This window comes from Schistocerca americana, unplaced genomic scaffold (genome assembly GCF_021461395.2).
Source record: "Schistocerca americana isolate TAMUIC-IGC-003095 unplaced genomic scaffold, iqSchAmer2.1 HiC_scaffold_1206, whole genome shotgun sequence".
In the NCBI taxonomy this organism is placed as follows: domain Eukaryota; kingdom Metazoa; phylum Arthropoda; class Insecta; order Orthoptera; family Acrididae; genus Schistocerca; species Schistocerca americana.
Window position 1 is genome coordinate 2,501 of NW_025725271.1, and position 5,000 is coordinate 7,500.

A 5,000-nucleotide genomic window follows, 5' to 3' on the forward strand; every position below is an offset into this window, starting at 1 on the left:
CGAAGGATGTCACGCGACTAGTTAGCAGGCTAGAGTCTCGTTCGTTATCGGAATTAACCAGACAAATCGCTCCACCAACTAAGAACGGCCATGCACCACCACCCACCGAATCAAGAAAGAGCTATCAATCTGTCAATCCTTCCGGTGTCCGGGCCTGGTGAGGTTTCCCGTGTTGAGTCAAATTAAGCCGCAGGCTCCACTCCTGGTGGTGCCCTTCCGTCAATTCCTTTAAGTTTCAGCTTTGCAACCATACTTCCCCCGGAACCCAAAAGCTTTGGTTTCCCGGAGGCTGCCCGCCGAGTCATCGGAGGAACTGCGGCGGATCGCTGGCTGGCATCGTTTATGGTTAGAACTAGGGCGGTATCTGATCGCCTTCGAACCTCTAACTTTCGTTCTTGATTAATGAAAACATACTTGGCAAATGCTTTCGCTTCTGTTCGTCTTGCGACGATCCAAGAATTTCACCTCTAACGTCGCAATACGAATGCCCCCGCCTGTCCCTATTAATCATTACCTCGGGTTCCGAAAACCAACAAAATAGAACCGAGGTCCTATTCCATTATTCCATGCACACAGTATTCAGGCGGGCTTGCCTGCTTTAAGCACTCTAATTTGTTCAAAGTAAACGTGCCGGCCCACCGAGACACTCACTCAAGAGCACCCTGGTAGGATTGCAACGGGGTCCGCCTCGGGACGCACGAGCACGCACGAGGCGCGTCGCACGCCTTCGGCTCGCCCCACCGGCAGGACGTCCCACGATACATGCCAGTTAAACACCGACGGGCGGTGAACCAACAGCGTGGGACACAAATCCAACTACGAGCTTTTTAACCGCAACAACTTTAATATACGCTATTGGAGCTGGAATTACCGCGGCTGCTGGCACCAGACTTGCCCTCCAATAGATACTCGTTAAAGGATTTAAAGTGTACTCATTCCGATTACGGGGCCTCGGATGAGTCCCGTATCGTTATTTTTCGTCACTACCTCCCCGTGCCGGGAGTGGGTAATTTGCGCGCCTGCTGCCTTCCTTGGATGTGGTAGCCGTTTCTCAGGCTCCCTCTCCGGAATCGAACCCTGATTCCCCGTTACCCGTTACAACCATGGTAGGCGCAGAACCTACCATCGACAGTTGATAAGGCAGACATTTGAAAGATGCGTCGCCGGTACGAGGACCGTGCGATCAGCCCAAAGTTATTCAGAGTCACCAAGGCAAACGGACCGGACGAGCCGACCGATTGGTTTTGATCTAATAAAAGCGTCCCTTCCATCTCTGGTCGGGACTCTGTTTGCATGTATTAGCTCTAGAATTACCACAGTTATCCAAGTAACGTGGGTACGATCTAAGGAACCATAACTGATTTAATGAGCCATTCGCGGTTTCACCTTAATGCGGCTTGTACTGAGACATGCATGGCTTAATCTTTGAGACAAGCATATGACTACTGGCAGGATCAACCAGGGAGCTGCGTCAACTAGAGCTGAGCAGCCGGCCGCCCGGGAGTGTGTCCCGGGGGCCCGCGCGAACACGCAAGCGTCCGCTCAATTATTCTGCAAACAGGAGGAGGCTGAGCTCCCCTGCACAATACACCTCGAAACCCTCTCAGGTCCCGGCGGCGCGCAGCGCCGTCCTAAGTACTTGGTCGGGTTCGAGAGAGGCGCAATCGCCCGGAGTTTGGCGAGTAGACGCTTTAGGTGCGACCACCCGTGCTCCCAACTGAGCTTGCCGCTGCCGACAGAGGCCCGGGAGCGTGCTGTCGTGGCATTGCCGGCGGGAGACAACACGCGCCACCTACGGTGACCGGCAGCTCCAACGCCAGCGCCACAGAAGGACAAAAGCCCCACTTGGGTGCCGAAGCGAACTCTCCCAGCACAGCGCACGCGCCAACACGTCCGCACAGCTGCGATACAAACCACCTGCGAGAACCGCAGAGGCGACCGAGCAGCAGACGGCGTCGCGGCGCCGAGCGCCGGGCGGCGGCGCATCCTCAGCGCACACAGTCCTCAATCGGACCAGCACACTGCAGATGTCCACCGCGCTTCGCACCGGTCCCGCGAGGACCTACTTTGGCCGCACGGCGCCGCGTGCAGGGTGCGCCGGCGCGCAGCTGCGCCGCCTGCCGCCTCCGTCGGCCGGCGCGCCTGCCACTGGCCGCCCCCACCAGCCGGCTGTAGCGCGTGCGCCCACGCACCGCGCGGCCAGCACGCCGGGAGGCCCCCCCTCACCGGCCGGGGACGGTCCCACCCAGCCACCGCCGCGTATCGCTTCACACCCAGATGCCATTCACGTTCGTGGGCATGGTGGGTATCGCTGGAACAACCGGTTGGTAGCTCAACCGATCGTCGCCATCACTGATTCACCTCTAGCGAGAACAACCGCACCACAACGGTTTACCAGTTGTTCATTTGCATAACGTCACCAGCAAACGTAGGCGTCCATCGCCATTTGCAAATTCAACGATTGTTGCATGCCTGTGTCAGGTGTCACGACACACTATGTCTGCCCACATACACGCAACAACATGTGCACGCTTCGCGAACACGTGGAAGGTGGCCCCCGTACGTATGCGATGTCCATTGCGCGAACGACTGTCAACCGGCCTCTGTCGCATGTCGCAGATGTGGAACGCAGTGCACCATGCTATCACGGTGTGTGAGAAGAGACGACTACGTCTGACAACACGCGCCACTACATCAACAGACGGCTCATGCTGATCGCCATCCAGGGCATACCACACTGCAATCCAGCTCTTATAGGGAGACGACACGTAGCTGAGTGCACAACATTTGGACCGCATGGTTCGCCGTTGTTGGCGCAGTCGTTGTACGGTCACATGTACCACGATGTATCATTCAGTACATGAGGACCAATGTGCAGTACAGTGTGTGATTTGGACGTACAACATCAGCGGACAGTTGACACAGGCCGTACCACAGCGTAGGCTAAGTGCTTCGCACATGCGAATGCCAATGAACAACTGCAAATGCCAATGAACAACTGCAAAGGGCATTGAGCATGTACGTCCTGCTGCCATCCACATTACAGTGTATAGCTGCAAGGTGTTTAACATGAAGCGATACACTGGGGACCGGGCAGTGCGAGTAGCAAACTATATTGCGGGGGTTGCAGTTAGGCAACACTACACTAATTTAACGCGTCGTATGACAATTACAGAGCAGGTTAAGGCCCAACGTGTGTTGGGTTAAGGCCCAACGTGTGTTGGGTTAAGGCCCAACGTGTGTTGGGTTAAGGCCCAACGTGTGTTGGGTTAAGGCCCAACGTGTGTTGGGTTAAGGCCCAACGTGTGTTGGGTTAAGGCCCAACGTGTGTTGGGTTAAGGCCCAACGTGTGTTGGGTTAAGGCCCAACGTGTGTTGGGTTAAGGCCCAACGTGTGTTGGGTTAAGGCCCAACGTGTGTTGGGTTACGTTAAGGGGCAATGTGGGTTACGTTAAGGGGCAATGTGGGTTACGTTAAGGGGCAATGTGGGTTACGTTACGGCGCAATATAGGTTACGTTACGGCGCAATATAGGTTACGTTAAGGCGCAATACAGGTTACGTTAAGGCGCAATACAGGTTACGTTAAGGCGCAATACAGGTTACGTTAAGGCGCAATACAGGTTACGTTAAGGCGCAATACAGGTTACGTTAAGGCGCAATACAGGTTACGTTAAGGCGCAATACAGGTTACGTTAAGGCGCAATACAGGTTACGTTAAGGCGCAATACAGGTTACGTTAAGGCGCAATGCAGGTTACGTTAAGGCGCAATGCAGGTTACGTTAAGGCGCAATACAGGTTACGTTAAGGCGCAATACAGGTTACGTTAAGGCGCAATACAGGTTACGTTAAGGCGCAATACAGGTTACGTTAAGGCGCAATACAGGTTACGTTAAGGCGCAATACAGGTTACGTTAAGGCGCAATACAGGTTACGTTAAGGCGCAATACAGGTTACGTTAAGGCGCAATACAGGTTACGTTAAGGCGCAATACAGGTTACGTTAAGGCGCAATACAGGTTACGTTAAGGCGCAATACAGGTTACGTTAAGGCGCAATACAGGTTACGTTAAGGCGCAATACAGGTTACGTTAAGGCGCAATACAGGTTACGTTAAGGCGCAATACAGGTTACGTTAAGGCGCAATACAGGTTACGTTAAGGCGCAATACAGGTTACGTTAAGGCGCAATACAGGTTACGTTAAGGCGCAATACAGGTTACGTTAAGGCGCAATACAGGTTACGTTAAGGCGCAATACAGGTTAGGTTAAGGCGCAATACAGGTTAGGTTAAGGCGCAATACAGGTTAGGTTAAGGTACGACATAGGTTAGGTTAAGGTACGACATAGGTTAGGTTAAGGTACGACATAGGTTAGGTTAAGGTACGACATAGGTTAGGTTAAGGTACGACATAGGTTAGGTTAAGGTACGACATAGGTTAGGTTAAGGTACGACATAGGTTAGGTTAAGGTACGACATAGGTTAGGTTAAGGTACGACATAGGTTAGGTTAAGGTACGACATAGGTTAGGTTAAGGTACGACATAGGTTAGGTTAAGGTACGACATAGGTTAGGTTAAGGTACGACATAGGTTAGGTTAAGGTACGACATAGGTTAGGTTAAGGTACGACATAGGTTAGGTTAAGGTACGACATAGGTTAGGTTAAGGTACGACATAGGTTAGGTTAAGGTACGACATAGGTTAGGTTAAGGTACGACATAGGTTAGGTTAAGGTACGACATAGGTTAGGTTAAGGTACGACATAGGTTAGGTTAAGGTACGACATAGGTTAGGTTAAGGTACGACATAGGTTAGGTTAAGGTACGACATAGGTTAGGTTAAGGTACGACATAGGTTAGGTTAAGGTACGACATAGGTTAGGTTAAGGTACGACATAGGTTAGGTTAAGGTACGACATAGGTTAGGTTAAGGTACGACATAGGTTAGGTTAAGGTACGACATAGGTTAGGTTAAGGTACGACATAGGTTAGGTTAAGGTACG

At 52.2% G+C, this 5,000-nt stretch overlaps 1 non-coding gene across 1 annotated transcript in view; it reads right to left on the minus strand.

Moving 5' to 3' along the window:
* The window catches only part of LOC124563415, a 1,910-nt gene extending 445 nt beyond the window's left edge, over positions 1-1,465 (minus strand). The window contains exon 1 of the ribosomal RNA XR_006970163.1: positions 1-1,465. This exon is cut by the window's left edge and continues 445 nt beyond it. This is a non-coding gene — a ribosomal RNA (small subunit ribosomal RNA).
* Between the last annotated feature and the right edge of the window lie 3,535 nt (positions 1,466-5,000).